Source organism: Fukomys damarensis, unplaced genomic scaffold, assembly GCF_012274545.1.
Source record: "Fukomys damarensis isolate Sample0158 unplaced genomic scaffold, DMR_v1.0_HiC HiC_scaffold_33, whole genome shotgun sequence".
In the NCBI taxonomy this organism is placed as follows: domain Eukaryota; kingdom Metazoa; phylum Chordata; class Mammalia; order Rodentia; family Bathyergidae; genus Fukomys; species Fukomys damarensis.
In genome coordinates, this window is record NW_022900945.1 from 2,436,926 (window position 1) to 2,453,854 (window position 16,929).

The following is a 16,929-nucleotide window of genomic DNA, read 5'->3' on the forward strand; positions in this document are numbered from 1 at the left end:
TTTTTTGAGACAGGGTCTCACTGTGTAATTGAGACTGACCTGGAGTTCACTATGTAGCCCAGGCTGGTCTCAAACTCACAGGGATCCTCCTGCCTCAGCCTCCCGAGTGCTGGGATTACAGGCATGTGCTACCACGCCCGGCCCAAGAATTAGTCTTTTAAATGCAGTAACTGGTGCTATAATAGATGTGTTGAGGGAATTAATAAAGGGAAAGTATAAAGCAAGAAGAAGAAATTGGTCACCCAGTATGGCGGCAGGCGCCATGATGGTAGGTACCCACCAAAAGCTGACTGGAAAAGCTGAGAATGAAAAACAAACAGGAAGAGAAGGATGGAGGAGGAGAGAGAAGAAGGAAAAAGGGAAGTGGAAAGGAGAGGGGAGTGAGTGGATGAGAAGGAGTAGAGGGAGGGCCAGGATGGGGTGCACGGTGAGCACGGAAAGAGTGAGGGAGGAAGACAGGAGGGAAGGTGGCGGAGAGCTGGGCTTCCCGCCCAGGTGCCAGCGAGGCACCCGAGGGACTTTCCTGTCCGGAAGTCTGTGACCTCGCAGTCTGTCCCCTGGGGAGGAGCATGTCCGTGAGTCTCCAGGAAGTGAGCTTCTCACGGGGCAGCGCACCCTCCAGAGCCTCTGCCTCCGCGAGAGGCACCGGCCAGGGCTGTGGCTGCGCTGAGCCTGCCCTGGAGCTCGCTTTGTTCCCGAGCCCACACAGTGGATCCAGGAGGCCCCAGGCCTCCCCTCCCGAGTCCCGCTTGTTTCTGACTCGCTCAGCTTCTCCCCAGGACACACGCTCAAGTTTCTGGGTGTGTCTGGACTGTGGCTGCGTCCCCACCCCAAGCCCCACCCTGCGCACAGTGGGTCCTGTGACTCTGTCCTCCGTGTCCTCAGCTTCTGTGGCACGTCCAGCAGTGGGCATTTCCCAGGGCCTTCACACCACGCGTCGTAGAAGTTTTTCACAGGGAAGATTCTGTTTTGTTTTGTTTGTTTTTTCAATTTAAAAAAAATGTCTTTATTGGTGTATGTTTGCAATACATAGCATTTACATTCATTTCAGGGGATTGGTCCACGTGTATATGACGGCTTGGTCTTTTCCTATTCCCTTTCCTCCCTCCTCTGCTCTTTCCTCCTGACCACCTTCCCCATCACCAAAGTCTTCCTCCCCGTCTCTTACCATTTCTCTTTTATTTTACTCTTCATTTAAGTTTTTGGTTTCTTAAATAAGAGAAGCCATGTGGTATTTAACTTTCTGCATCTGACTTATTTTACTTAACATTACGGGCTCCAGATCCACCCACTTCTCCTCAAATGACGTGGATTAGATCCTCTCTGTGGCTGAGTGAAATTCCGCTGTGACTGCAGCTTCTTTATCCCTTCTCCGGCCCTTGGGGTCGGGCTGTGTGCAGAGCGCGGCTCAGGCAGCAGGCGACTGACTCTTTGGAAGACACCAAGCGAGTGTCTGGGAGGTGCGATTTCTGGTTTAAATTTTTGAGTCGTCTCCACCCTGATCTCCACAGTGCGTGGACCAGCTGACATTCCCACCGCAGTGCGGGCCGAGGGGTCCCCCAACATCCCGGCCGGCATCTGCTGTTTCTGCATCCTTGGTGCTGACCGGCCTGACCAGGTGAGGTGGGCTCTCGGAGCGGCTTGGATCTGCGTCTCTCCAGTGGAAGGTCATTTTGATACGGGGGCGCAGAGGGGCCGTGGCCTGTTCGTGGTGCCCGGCGTTAGTGCGAAATGCTCAAAGCCTTCAGCCTCCCCTTCCTCCGCCACCCTGCGGAGCTGTGGGTCCCAGCAGCTCCAGAAGCCTCCTTGGCATTTTTGGCCAGTGTCCTGGCCTCACAGAGGGAAAGCCAGGGTCTGATCTTCTCTGTGCGGATGCCTTTTCCCCACTCACTGGGCTTGGTCAGAGGCTGGAGAGCGCAGGTTTGTGCTGCTCTCAAGTCGCAAGCACCTACACACTCTTCTGCTGGCTTTTACTCATCAAGCCAGGCGAGGGGCTGCCTGGTGCTGGACAAGGGGAAGTCACCAAGGCACCAGGGCAGGGTCCAGATGACAGTCTTCCTCGTGCCTTTAAAAGACCCCGTCTTTCCTCTCAAGACAGCAGCCATCTGTCACCGTGTCGGCCAGACGGCAGAGGAGTCTCCGGGGATGCAGGGTGCGGTTCTTTACACAGAAATCTGTTCTGAGCCCGGTGTCCATGCTCAGCCCTGAGTCTGATGTGTGAAGAAAGCATATTCTTCCCGTGAGGAGAGGAGATGTTAGCTTTCCTGTGTGACTAAATTTTCTTTGCCTGGCGTTGGGTGACATTGCGGAGTGACCGGCAGGGGGACCCTGACGATGAGGCCCTGTTGCCCCCATACTGTGGATAAAGAAACCAAGGCCAGTGTTACTCCAGTTGGTGATGACCATTGTTTCTCTTATGATAAACTGGTACAGAAAGGTATAGAGAAAAAGATATAATGATACATAATCCCACAGCTAAGGGGAAACCACTGTTAATACTTATGTTTTCCACCTATTACATTTCTTTTGTCTTTTGTTTTTCCTTGCATTCCAGGGACTGAACCTAGGGCCTTTGCACTGAGCTTCATCCCCAACACTTTAAAAAAATCTTTGTAAAACTAAGTCTCTAAATCGTCCAGGCTAGGTTTGAACTTGCGATCCTCCTGTGTCAGCCTCAGAGTGCAGGGATGACAGGCGTGCACTGCCACGTGGGGCTGCACTTGTTTCCTGTTCGTGAGCGTTATGTGCTAATTTGACGTCTCGCATCTTCTGAAATACACCTGTTCTGAAAGGTAATTTTAAAGTTTAAATCTATCAGAAGCATTTCACCCTACGGTTAATGCTGATGCTAATCCTTCCTTTCCGTCGACCAGGCCGCTCTCCTGTCCTTGGGGGAATAGCACCGTCGCCGTGTGACAGAGGAAGGCGCTGAGGCCCGTGGGCTCTGTCCCTGGAGAACCACGAGGTTAGGAGGTGTCGGGCAGTGTCCCCTGTGCCGTGGGACTTCTGAGCCCGCCCCTGGCCTTCCTGGCCTGGCCTTCGCAAGCCCACACCCACGTGCTGAATGAGGGCTAGTGTTCTTCACCATTTCATCACTGATGGTGACGTCAGTCTTCCTGGCTGGGGAACGGAGCTGCTCCCTGCAGGGCCCATGGCCCACGAGCTCTGCGCTGCAGGAGCCGGTGGAGCCAGTCACTGCACGTGTGCTCCTGTGTGGAAAGGAAGTGTCCTTCGTCCTTCCGGAAACGTCTGTCTCCATCTCGCAAGCACGTGTGCCCCCAGGATCAGGGCGCTGTGAAACGCTCCTCTGTGACCTCTGCTTGAATCCCGGGTCTGGGGTTGGGCCTTTCCCTGGCTTTCTCTTAGACGCAGACCGAGCCGTGCGGGCCCCGCTGCCCCTCCTGTGCTGGCTCCTTAGCGAGAGGCCAAGCACCAGGGCACCGGGCACCCCCTCCGCCCGTCCCTGGGAGGGTGACGCAAAGGTGCAGGTGAGGTGCAGGTGAGGCGCAACTCGTGCGGTCTCCTCCCCCGCCGCCAGAGCAAATGTGATCTCGTGAGACGATGCTTTTACAGAGCACATGCGCTTCAGTTTTATTTCCGGGTTCTGGAGTATTATCTCCGTCTTGCTCACCCCGGGTCCTGTGCACAAGGCCAAGTGAGAGCCCACTGTCGGGTGCGCCCGCAGCTCTTCATTTTGGTCAGAGAAAATGCCACATGCTCTCCCGAATCAGAATAAAGGCTGCTTCACCAGCCCTTTGTCCAGAGCCCAGGCAGGAGTTTGGGGAAGACGAGGAGAGCAGAGAGAGCAGCCCAGCAAACAGCTCTGGCTGTGGTTTGTTGGCTAGAATTGGGGAGAAGAAAGGAAGAGTTGTCTACGAGCAGTGCTGAAGTGCTCAGTCTGTGAGCGGCTCTGGCCCTCAGTCCCGGCCCCTTGGGGGAGCTGGTGTCACCGCCCTCACGCCACCTGGACCCCGTGGCGAGCCTGCAGCTCCTCCTGCGTCCCTCCAATCAGGACCCAGCCGGACCAGCGACCAGTACAGCCTGGGCTGAGGAGCCTGGCCAGCGGGGAGCTGCTGCTGCTGTGGGCTGGGTGCTGCCCGCAGGCTGGTGGGGAGGCAGGTCAGGAGCTGGGCCTCCATCTGAGGGCCTGATCGGAGACCCGCCGCTCAGCCCAGGCAGCCTGCTTCATCTCCCCTCCTGCTGCTGCCTGGCCCCTCGCTGGGTCTCCCCTCCTCCCCACGCCCTCCCCGCTTTCCTTCCTTCCTCGTTCCCTGCAAACTGAGAGCTCTGCCAGTCTTCCTGAGCGGGCTGGTGGATTCAGCCTCCCTGGTGCGAGTTCGGAGGAAGGGTCTGCCGATGTCCAGTGTGCCCGGCACAGGGGGACTGGGGCCCTGGCACCCCCACCCTGAGCGGGTCTGCAGGCCGCGGCGCGAGGCTTTGGTGAGATAGCCACACTGTTCCTCGGCTGTGCCTGCAGGCCTCGTGGACCAGGCCCGACTGCATCCTGCTGGCCTCACCCCTGCCGCCTTCTCGGCGCAGCCTTGCAGGCCGCACACGTTTTCCCAGGGCCGCGCTGCTGCACACATCTGGGTCGGCTTTGTTCCCGTTTCCTTTCTTTTTTTTTTTTTTAGTCAATCAGCGTGGGCAATGGCTGCACGAGACCGTGGAGAAATGGACTAAATATGTTGGGAATGTGGAATTCATTGCGCTGGGACTCTCCTCAGCCGCTTCTGCGGCTCTTTCACAGCCCGGAATGGGGACAGTCAGCGGGCAGCGGCGGGCTCGTTTGCACTCAGGGCGTGGCTGCGCTGGAGCTAGGCCCCTGGGTGGTTTGGGGACAGGAGGGGAGGGGAGCAGGGGCAGGGGCAGGGGATGTGTCCGGGCTCCCGAGTGGAGGGAACGTGAGAGATTCTGTGCTGCCCCTCTGTGAGCCGCCCTTGACCCCAGCAGCCAGCGCCCTCCAGGGACCTTGCCTGGTCCCTGCCACAGTGCTGGGCGGGAAGCCTGGGGCCTGCACATTTCCGACCTGGCCCTGTGTCCCCAGGTCCCTGCATGGTGTCTGCCCCGAGGGAGAGCCGCCAAACTGACCAGTAGAGCAGGGGACAGTCCCCCACGGGCAGCACCCAGGGAGGACATGGCTCTGTGCTTTCTCACCAGCCCCTGCCTGTGTCCGAGGGAACAGAGAGACTGGACGTTGTTGTCACTGCCCGCTGTGAGATGTGGGGACAGCAGGGGCTTTGCGCTCTTCCCGGCCTGGCCATTGGGTTGTGGAGGGACAGAAATCACACGGCGAAACTGAACTCTCCTTTGCCCAGGAAGCCTGCAGGGTGGCTCTGGGTTTGAACCCTGACTCTGGCCCTCTCCTGAGGATGTGGCCGCATCTCCTGTCGGGCTGTCTCTTCTGTGTGAGCAGATGCTGTCCGTGGGAGGACAGAAAAGTCACTCAGCTCCCGCTCCCAGAAAAGGAGGCAGAGCAGATCGAATGCATGGTGTCGGCCATGAAGCACGGACAAGGGCCCTGAAGTCTGCACCAAGGCAGGGGGAGAGCAGGGAGGAGTCTTCCTGAGCTCTGGGTGTCAGCTTTGAGTACCAGGACTGGGGATGAGACTTTTTTCCTGTGCATTCAGCTAACATTTTCCTTTTCTTTTTCTCATTGAGTTTATTGGCACTTTTTAGGTATACAGTACAGTTACAGTCATCATTGGGATCTTGTACCTTCACATGACAGGTTCAGCTAACATTGTCTGAGCTCGTTGTCTGAGCCTTGGGACTTGGTGTTGTGGAGTGACACAGGACAAAGGTACAGTCTTGCCCCCCAACCTCAGGAGTTCCTGGCCTAGTGGTGACGATAAGGATTACTGTAATCCAAGGAGAAAATGCATCTAAATGCAAACTTTACAATGTTCTATCAGAGAAAGGCAGGCCTCTTCCTTTTAGGATGGGTCTTGAAGGATGAGTAGGAGTTCACCAGCAGGGATGAACGGTGTATAAAGGAAAGGTAAGACTATATAGGCAAAGAGATGTGAAAGCCCCCTGTTAGTTGTGGCTGGCAGGCTGCCTTACAGGGGTGAGGAGGGAGTTGGAGGAGGGAGTCTGAGGTGCTGCCTGTGTGTGTGTGGACCTTGTTCAGGACAGGAGGCTGTGGGTGGCTCCCCTCTGACTCTGGGTGTCTCTGTCTCTGTCCCCGTCCCTGGGGCTGGACTGCGGTCCCTGGAGGGCAGCCCAGGAGGAATACTTATCTTGCTGGATCCGCAGACTGGAGTAAGGGAGGTGGGAGCAGAAGTACTGAACTCAGATAAACGGGCGGGTTCTGTGGGCTCCGCCATGAGGACCCCTCTTCCGTCTTTATTTGGCCGCCCATTCTTTTTTTTCCCTCTCTTAAAAAAGTTGCATTGCAGTTTTGAAAAAAGAGTCTCCACCTTTGGGAATGCACTGTGGTTTTACTTCTGGTAAAGAAAACTTAGTTTTCGGAATTCTCTCTGCTTGATAAAGGGCTCAGTTTGCATGTGTATGTTGTAAAACCACGTCTCGGAGAGGAGGGATCTCCCATTCCAAAGGGAGCACATATTATGCAAATATACGCAAATCACACGCGTGTGTATGCAAATCACATGTGCATAAGTGTGTGTGGAAATTGCCCATCAGTTATAAAGGATTTTTCAAGGAGCGAAGAATCTTAAATGTTTTGAACACAAGTGTCCACTTGGGGCTGGGGACATAGCTCAGTGGCCCAGCATGTAAGGCCTTGGGTGCAATCCCTGCACCGCCAATTAGAAACAAAGTTCGCCGTCCAATTCTGTACTCCGCTCAGAGGCACAAGCAGCTTTCCCGAGGAGGGGCTGGAGGAGGTGGCTTGTGTTGGAGAGGGCGTGGCCTCGTTGTTGCACCCCCCACCCCCGCCATAGAGATGACGCCAAAGGCCCTTTTCATTATCCGGTCAATGTGTGTTTGTTGAGCAACTACACAGCCGCCAGCTGCGCCTCCGGGCCAGCTTATTTTGGACTGAAAGCCAATCCCTGGCCTGTCCCTGGCCTCCCTAGTGTGGCCACAACACCCTGTGATTCTGTCATCGCCTCTCCCACTTCCAGCCTGCTGCCCAGCGCCTCCGTAAGCAAACTGCCCAGCTGTTTGACGGGAGCCCAAGGCACAAGGTGAGCTTGGTGGCGAGCGGTGTCTTCCGTGACCCCGGCAGCCGCAGCAGGGCCGGTGGCTCTGGGGTTCCCTCTGTGACCTGCGGGGCTGCAGGTGAGGGGTACGCGGGGAAGGCAATGTTTTTGAAGCCCGGTTAGTGTTTTTGCAAAGGTGTTTTGAAAACAAGTGAGCAAAGACCGTACCATAAAAATCGACTCCATGAGCTCCAGCCCCAGCCCGACACACAGAACTCAGAAAGGATCTGAGTTCGAAAAGGCGGGCGGCGAGAGGGATGCACTCCCCCGCAGTCGGGCTTCCTGGCCGTGATGGACTCCCACGGGACATCCCAGGGCCCAGGAGGCTGTGCGAAGCCTTGCTGAGGAGCAGGGGGTGCAGTAGGAGTGGACAGGGGCAGGGAGAGGGACTGGAGGGCGGGGTGCAGCAGTCCCAAGGCTGGTCTTCAGGTGGCGCTGTGGGCACCCCAAGAAGGGTGGGTGTAGGAAGGGCGGAGCAGTCATCCCCCATCTGGAGGGCAGCTGCCCAGTCAGATCTCGCTCCTGAGAACTTGCAGCTCACAGCACTGACCGCCCCTCCCTGCCATCGACTATTAGGAAGGGGCATGGCTGCTGGAGCCCTCCTGCAGATTTGAAACTTTTCTGGGGTGCTGGGGGGTCAGGCTAGGGCCATGCACGCCACCTCTGAGCTCCAGCCTGGCCACCACTGCCATGGTCACAGCGATTGGCAGGGGTGCGGGAGAGGGTGTCCCACTATGGGCATCAGGTGTTCCCTGAGCCCCATATGCTAAATATCATGGGGTGCTCGGGCCAGTCCTGCCCAGAGCCCAGTACCCCTGTTCCAAAGTGGTGCGGGTCCCCTAAGGTGACACTGGGAACGTCTCCCTGGCCAGCAGTGTCCCCCTGCCTTGCCTGGCACCCCCGATGGCCTCCCTGCACTGATCCATGCTGACCTCAACCCCACTCCTTGTGCCAGGCCCTGATACTTAGCAGGAGTAATGACCGCAGGACCTGGCCCCTGAGGTGGGTCCAGCAGGGCATCTGGGACAGTGGGTGCCAGGCTGTGAGGAGGGGGCGTCGGGGTTGACAGGAGAGATCGGCCACACCCTACCAGGCCGGGATGGAAGAGCCAGTGCTCCCCAAACACAGACCCAGTGAGCGGTGTTTAGTGGAAATACACCTGCCTCTGTTTTCTGAAGTGCTGGCACCGGGTCCCGAGATAGACACAAGTTTGGAAATCATGCTGTGTAGTTCACCTCTGCCAGGGCAAAGCCTGCACTTGGTTCCCAGCGACCCAGGGGCAGAGCTGTAGTGGCTTGCAGCTCTCTAGCTCTGCTTCCACCCAGTCCTGTGGGCCCACCCAGCTGTGGCAGTCAGTGGTTTTTAAATTATTATCATTATTACTGTTGTTCTTTTTAATAAGGTCTCCCACACTGGTCTTGAACTCCATAGCTCAAGGGATCCTCCTGCCTCAGCCTCCTGAGAGCTAAACTGCAGACATAACTACCCTGACCAGCTCACTCTTCTCGGGTGCTGTCCCTGAGCCAGGACCCACACCAGGAGATCACGTTCCCTCTTCAATTGGCCATGGTGCCACATGCCCTGTGTTTCCGGCTTACGTTCCGGGTTGTGGTTATGCATTCATGTGATTACAGCATTACTGCATCCGTCTTGCCCTGGCCTGTGGTCCAGAGCGTAGGTCTGCCTTGTCTCCCCAGGAATCCTGGCCTCAGCACGGGAGGGTGCTCAGTAAGCAGTTGTTCAAACAGGATTATTGAATGCGCTGCATGTAAATTAGAAAATACAACTAAGCAGACAGGAAGGGGAAGAAGTCATCATAAGTGTACAGTCACTGGAAACTCACTTTTTATCTCCAGGGTATACTTTTCTGATGTTTTTCTCTGCTATAAAATAACACTATGATTTTTCATTTAATGACTTTCGTAAATAGGGATAAATATCCACTAAGTGTATTAATTTGCTATCCTTTTACTTAACCAGTTTTTTATGGTTCAACACCAGCCTGATTACACAATCTATTGTTTCATGGAAATTGATGTCAAGTTATTTAAAAATTCCGTCATGCTTACACATCCAGTCACCACTTCACCCTATCCAAGAGGAGTATAGGAGTACGTCAGGACCCACTGTCCAGGGAAATGGGGACAGGAGACAGATGGAGCTGTGTACCACTGGGCAGGGCCCTGGTCACAGGAAATGGCTGTGGAAGTGGGGGGCCCTTGTTGGTGTCCTCATGTGGACCCCATGGTGGTGTCATGGCGGGATCTCTGCTGGCTCAGGCAGATGGGCAAGCAAAATGGCGGCCTTGGGATGATGTTGGAGCTTCTGAGGCTGACAATGTGGTGAGGAGGGAAGAGGAGAATTCCTTAGTGTTGCCTGTGGCAGAGAGGAAGAGCCCCAGGGAGAGGGCTGTAGCCTGGAAGCCAAGAACCATCCAGTCTCCCTCCCTCTGGCTCTGGTCTAGTGCCCCCTTGTGGCTGCCTCTGTTAATCTCTCCTTGGGGCCTTGGCCCCTGTGGTAAACCAAGGCTGGATTTGAGTGCAACAGAAGACAATGAAGGGATTTGCATTAGAGATTCACCACTTTTACTTTCTGCTGAAGAAGGGTCCCTCCGAGAGTCAGGATGGTGGGAGGCTGCCTGTCCTGCAAGGACCACCACATCACATGCTGGATGCTTACTTCACACCACATAAATCTCCTGACAAAGCAGTGAGGTGGCCACCACCCTGTCCCTGAATTATGGACTGGTTGCGTGAGGATGGGCGGGTGCAGAGCAGGTTTTGAACTCAGGCCATGTGGATGCAGGGCCTGTGTGCCGCGGCCTCTGTTGGTGGAGACCTGGCGGGTTGTTAGGCACGCAGGCCGCTCCTCTCCCAGGCGTTTGTGACCTGTGAGTATGAACCGAGACAAGGCGCGCTCTGTGCTGCCTTTGGGGAAAGTTAATATTTCACATGCTCTTGAGAATTTAGGAGCTTGGTAGAAACTGACTATTAAGCAGGGATTTTCTTTAATTCCTTTTGTTTAAAGATTTTCTGGTGGAACACTCTGTGCACTGTGCCTCCCTTGGAGACGCTGGTGGTGCCAGAGACTGTTAGAGAGTTTGTGTAAATACAGGGCCGGCCAGAGCTGCCCACACACGTTGTGGCGTGAGGCCGGCAGTGGGGAGCAGGTCCCGCACTCAGCCAGTGCGCTGGAGCGCCTGGCCCTCACCTGGGTCCCTGTCAGGGATGCAGTGTCCTGCGGCCGGGACAGCGTGAGCGAGGACCTCCAGCCATTTGCCTTTGAAAAGATGAGCTTGCTCAGGAAATAGCCATGTAGCCTTCAGCGGTTACGCTGGCTGTTGTGAAGGCAGATCTTGGAGATGCGTGAGAAACTGACACCTCTTATGTGAGATGGGGCTATCTAGAGAGAAAATGAAGGAGCCGAAGCGTTCTGTGACATCTTTGAAAGGACTCTTCCACGCACAAGGTCAAAGGGGAGAGCTGGTTCTCTGTAAGCATCTTTTAAAATGGCCTCATTTTGATTTAACATTGTTTTGGGAAGGAGCACATTGTATCGACACATTGAGAAAAGAATCACTTTTTGTTTTTCTAAAGCTAATAGGAGCTTGGCATTATGATTGAGGAGTGAAAAGAGCTGATGCCAATGAAAGCCCTCTTTCTTCAGCTGCAAAATTTAATAGCTGCCACCAAAAGGTTTTTCTTTTAATCAGCAAAAAATTTATTTTGTCCTTGACATTTTATGCCAAAAATCAGCTCGGAGAGGATATTTTATAGCCAGAGCTGAGTTGCCCTAAAGGTACAGGTTTCCTGTGAGCAGTGTCCATTGAGGTGGCATTTTGTGTGTGATAACAAACTCCTGTTAATTTATTAGATAACCGTCTTAGCGTTTCAGGGAGATAGAAGAAACGGGGTGTGCAGACCCAAGGTCTTCTGGAGGATGAGGCAGGCATGCCATTGTCCCTGGGAACTCCCTGGCACTGTGACCTTCCGGAGCGGCTCCTCTGTCGACATGGGGACACTGTGGGTCCCAAGTTGTCCTGTGGCCACCATGGAAACACCAAAGGCTTTCAGACAGCCCGCACTCAAGTCCCTCTGCATGTGGTGATAAAAACCGAACACCTGCTCCGGCGGATTCCTTCTTATGAGCTAGAAAACCAGAAGTGAGCAGAAACGAGATGACAGTACGACCTAGAACAGCTACTACGTGTGCAGTTCGCAGAGGCAACATCAGTAGGACGCAGAACCCCGAAGGTGATTTGCTCCGGTACCCAGGGAAACACATTTTTGTGGAAGTGCATCAGGAATCTTGTCTTTCTTTCATCTGTGTGTGAAACAGGCCAGTCAGCTCAGAAGCTCTGAGCTCTTGTCCTGCACCGAAAGGACAGTGTTAGGCTCAGGATGGACTCAGCAATAGAGATCCAGTCCCCGCCCGGGCTCTTGAGTGAAACCTGGGAAATTGAATGAAAAAATCCAATATCAAGGTAGCACCCAGCTGCCAGATGGCCAGGAAGGAAAGACCCAGGTCGGGCACTGGCCGTGGCAGATGGGCCAGGAGAGGGCTGGAAAGCGCGGCTGGAGCAGCGGCGGCCGAGGGGCTGGCTTGCACACAGAGAGCCTGCAACTCAGTACCAGCCTCCTGTCTTCCCATAGAGGGAGTACTTTGCCTTCACTGTCGGCCGGACACAGTGGACGTACCAACACCGCCACTGTCAGCTGCTCCTGACAGTTCACCACGTCCCTGGGATCTGCGGAAGTGTGGAGAGTCTGCGTCTCCAGCCTGGGTCCGTGTCCCTTCAGCTAGTGACACTCGTTCCCAGCTCTGTGCGGGCTTCTGCTCTGAGCTGATGTGGCCTCTTGGAACCGGGCTGCCTTGCAGCCGGTCCTTAGAGATGTGCAGCGTCTGTTCACTCTGCCAGGCACTGTACTGTGTGCCTTCCATGTGCAAACACATCGGACTCTACACAACCAGGAGGCTTTACACATGCGCGTGCGTGCCCACACACACACACACACACACACACACACACACTGGCACATTAAACCATTTGTTAGCAGTTACTTCACACCTTCTACAGGCCTGCATGCTGTCTACAGGCCTGAATGTCTTCTACATGCCTTCTACATGCCTGCATGCCATATACATGCCTTCTGCCTGTCTACATGCCTTCTACATGCCACCTACAGAGCTGCATGCCTTCTACATGCCATCTACATGCCTTCTACGGGGCTGAGTGTCTGCTGTGTCTCAGGCACTTGAGTCAGTGCTGCCAGCACGTGGGGGTCACTCACCAGTCACAGCCACACCCCACCTTCTGAACTGAATGTTTGTTGGGGTATTTTGGGATCTTCTGAGCCATGTTCAGTTCAGCGTGAATATGCACGCGAGCCACGGGGAAGCAAATTCAAGTGCAGACGGTGGTCGGGAAGTGCACATCCCTAACACGTGTCCAGGTCAAAATGACCCCCGAAATGGTGCAGTTTCAGAGACCCAGTAAACAGCTGAAGAAGCCCAAGACCAGCGGGCAGGCAGCAGTGGCTGCTGAAACCAGGGTAAGGCCTGATCGAGGCCCCCACGGGAACTCAGGGTCCAGTCTCAGGCCTGGGACACTGTTTCTAACCCTGCACACCTCAGGGTTCCAGGAAGGCCAGCTAAGATGGTGGGGACAGAGGTCAGGGTCACTCCCCGACTCCCGTTTTACCAAACTGTAAAGTTAGCAGCTGTGGGAGTCTGGTTAACAGTGACTTCACCCATGTGACTTGAGGGCTGGGCGTGACCAGGAAGAAGCTGAGAATTCCGTGATTACATCCTGTCTTTGTGACAGGGAGAGAAGGGTTCTGGGAATCCTCGAATTTTACATCCTTGGTCTTTTGTGAAGCCCTACACAGCTCACCTCAGAAAGAGCTCCGCTGAGAAATTAGCCGTCTTTCAGAGGAAGGAGCTGCCCTGCACGAACAGCAGTGATGATGAGGTAGAGAGCTGCCGTCGCCGACCCTGTCTGACCACTGTCACATCACAGGGTTCATACGGTCACGGGCCCGCAGTGACTGGTGGCTGAGGTCCAGCGGATCACAGGTGACCCCAGCCCCTGGACTTTCCAGTGTGGCCCTGCAGCACAGGGCTGCCCCCCACCCCAGGGCTGCTCGCAGCCGGCGTCCCAGTAGCTTCTGCCGGAAGGGCTCTCAAGCCCTGGTGTCTTGAGAAGGAGGGTGGCACAGGGACTCGAGGGCCAGTTGGTTGGGGCTGCTTGCTTGTCCCTGCTCCGAGTCCGGGATTATCTGAGCCACTGCTGTGTGACCAGTAGATCCGTGCACGCCACTTCTTCCTGGAGTGTGTGGTCCTTGACTCTCCTCTGTCCTTTGCATGACTCTGTCACTTTACCCCAGAATCACATCTGGGCCCAGCTTCACAGTGCTGTCGGTCTGGCCTGGCCTGGTCATCGCTGCTGCCCAGAGTGCTCTGCAGGGGCTCCCGTGCCACTTAGACTTTGCCTTTGCCTCCTGCTCTGGCCTCTGCCCCTTCCCATCTTGGTGGGTGTCCCCTGTTCCTTGGCTCTCTGTGCCCGGTCCACGGTCACCTTCTTTCATTTGTTGACTGCTTCAAGGCCAGTGGTCTGGGGGCCCTAAGAGTCCCCTTCTCCTGGGGAGCTGTCCCAGACAGTCGTCATTTAAAGAAGCTCTGGACTTCTTGGTGCAGAGTCCTCACGTGCCTTTCTAACATGCTGTTCTTCTTGCTTTTCCCACTCACCATTGCCTGAGTTGTCTTTATAGTCTATCCCCCTCCCACTGGAAGGCAGACATGTCCCTCTCCCTTGGTGACCATGAAGAATTTAAGGTTTTGGGCCTTCTGTCCTGTTGCTTTTGCTTCTTTTACCATGTGGCTGGTTCTGGAGTTTGGGGAGTTAAACTGGTTGATGCCTCTTTAATTCCAAATGAAAGTTCTCCATACCTGCAGTCCTTTGCATTCTGGCAGATGAGAAACCCAACATGCAGCTGGGCGCGTTTTGCTAGTCTGTCTGATGGTCTGAGGGAGGAGATCCACGTCCCCACCTCCCGGAAGCCCCAGTGCTCTCAGTGAGACGGCCAGTGTGGTTTTATAAAGGGCGTGGGGAAGGCTCACAGAGACATCTTGAAGGGCTTGGAAATGGCACGCTTCCTAAGAATCCAGGATAGGAATAATTCACTCATCTCAGAGGACGGATTCACTCAAGAAAGCGCCAGCTGCAGCCAGGGTGGCCTTCTTTCCTGTTGCTCCTGGCACGTGCTCTTCTCCAGGCAACATGTGCAGTGGCCTGGGTGGTTTGGCTGTTTACCGCCATGCAGAAAAACTGGTGCGAAAAGCCAAGAGGCCATGGGCGCTTTCAGGGCTGGGAGAGGCCTTGCTTTATTAGTGACTTAGTTATTTGCGGCAGGCGTGGCTGAGGGGCCGTGTGCACACTCAGGATGCTGACGTGGGCGTGAGGGCTGGAGGAGCAGGTATGTTCCCATCCTTCTGAGGCCGGAGTCATCGCACACCTAGCTCTGCTGCGTGGTGACGTGCTTCACATGCCTGTTCCCACGGACACGCCGTCAGCCCCGTGGCCCCTTGCTGTGGCCTTAACTGTTGACACTGACTCTGTGGTTCCGTTCTCATCTGGAAAACAGGGTTGTTAATGGAATCATAGGAGGGAGGGAAGGGTGTCCTGCTACCTTCTGAGGGTGGGACTTGTGAGTGGACAGCAGGAAGATTAACAGGAGAAAGGGTCCACCAGGCTATTACCTGCACAGGGCATCACTGGGGTGAAAAGCACACACCTGATCCCAGCCCGATCAGAAGCGGTGGAAGAGTAGAGCAGAAGAGGGTATCAAGGGACAGTGGGCCCTTAGAATGTGACTTTCTGAGCGCAGACTCCATGCCTGTGACCCCAGTTAATCCTCGCTGGCTTGGGAGCCCCCAGGCGGGGACTCAGAACGACTGAGCTCTGCTTGGAGCAGCATCTCCAGGAAGCTGGGAGAGCTCGGCGAGAAACTTGGGCTGCATCTGGGCTCCACACGAGTCAAAATTCAGAGCCGCTGATGTGTCCAGGGGGCACACAGGGGGGTGACTGAAAACTGTGATGAATGTTTAAATTAAAAAAACAAAAACTTATTACAGTAAAAGATGTGTTGCCAAGGACATGATGGGGTAGTTCAAAGCAAGGGAGATGACTTGATTACTTGTTTCTGAGACAAAATCCCCAACACCCACAAGTCAAAGGAGGAAAGGTTTATTTCAGCTCACAGTTTGCGGAGGGTTTAGTCCATCGCTGCTCAGCGCTAACACAGGATGCACAGCAGAGGGGCCTCACAGAGGAGAAACAGTCCATGGCACAGGAGGCAGGGAGCAGCGAGACTTCCTCTTTCTTTCCCTTTTTATTCCATCCAGGCTGCAAGCCTATTGGTTGGTGCCGTCCACACTCAGGATGAGTCTTCCCTCTCCAGTAAGTCCATCTCCCACACCTAGGACTGTGCTAAACCCATCAGTGGGCTAATTCAGTATTAAACACCCACAATCCAGTCACCCCCAAAGTCCCATGTGAGTGCATGAGGCTTCAGGGGTTGGCATCTAGATAGAAGCCATAACACAGGAGTACTTTGATTATTTTGAGGAAGATTAAGGGCAGTGTGCCTTTTACCATAATTTTTTGTTTAAACTTTCACTATATCTTTTGATCACTTCTTCACTGATCAAATGGTATAGCATTCTGTCAAATAAAAACATGACGCTGTGTGCTTGTCCACCTTATTCACTGAATCTGGCACTGTACAACTTCTGGCTCTTCTCAAAAGTCAAAATGACCATGAAAGGGAAACATTTTGAATTGATTCAGGACGTTGAGCCAGGACAGCTCAGCTAAAGCCCCTTAGGAGAGAGGACTGCAGAGCTGCTGCGGGCAGTGACCTCGATGATGGGATGAGCGTGTTTGAAGTGAGGAGGGGATTCATGCCAGTGTGTCTTTTACTGTAATAAACCTTAAACTTCAAACCTACCCTGCATGTTTTGATCACACCCTGTACGTTGGGGTGCCCTTCCTGACCTTCCCTGGGTTCCTCATCCTAGTGTCACCCCGATGAATAAACTTGGGACAGCATTGGCTTGATGCTGGGCCCTGGGGCTCCATGAGCCAGCTCCCACCATCATTAGCCTGGGGAGACCCCTTCCCCAATGGCCTGTCACCTGCTTTGGAGGCCTCAGAGGCTCCTTGGGGTGACCCTCAGTTGAGCCCACTCTGACCTTTCCAAGGGAGATTGTGTGCCCATGGATTGGCCCCAGTGAGGGGTCAAGCTCACAGGAGTCAGGAGAGGGCTGCAGGTGTAACTTGGTCAGGGCGCCACAGGGGAATGGATGATCAGACCACTCGTGCCACACCGGCAAACCGTCAGTAGGCAGATGGGCATCCCTGCCTCAGAGGTGGGACGCTCACCCTTTTCCAACCCTGACTGTTTGCTTTTTCCTTCCTTCTTGTTTAATATAATTTTTGCTTCTTCTTCTTTTTTTTTTTTTCTGTCCATAAACACTACGCTGAGGAATCTGTTCCTTGTTGAACTGAGATCGATATGAGAAAGTTTCTGTTTCTGGCTTAGGGAAAATAAATCCATGCTTATGTGTGAACCAGTTACCCTGGCCAACTCCTGTTCTATAAAACCCATTTCAAATATCACCCCCTGTAGGAGGCCTTCCCAGAATTCTCCTTGTGCACTGGAGGTTGAGATCGTCTGTCTGACTCACATGATCCTGGACAGCT

At 54.5% G+C, this 16,929-nt stretch overlaps 1 protein-coding gene across 5 annotated transcripts in view; it reads left to right on the forward strand.

The window, feature by feature from the left end:
- Window positions 1-16,929, forward strand: part of Ror1 (receptor tyrosine kinase like orphan receptor 1) — a 291,697-nt gene that overhangs the window by 83,268 nt on the left and 191,500 nt on the right. For 2 of the 5 annotated variants that reach the window (XM_010605070.2, XM_010605071.2), the window contains exon 1: window positions 6,982-7,151. The exons of 2 other annotated variants lie outside the window; for them this stretch is intronic. The gene's annotated coding sequence lies outside the window, so the exon portion shown is untranslated. Of the gene's footprint in view, window positions 1-6,981; window positions 7,152-13,039; window positions 13,138-16,929 lie in introns of those variants that run through there. One more of the 5 variants, XM_010605072.2, reaches the window with a different exon arrangement.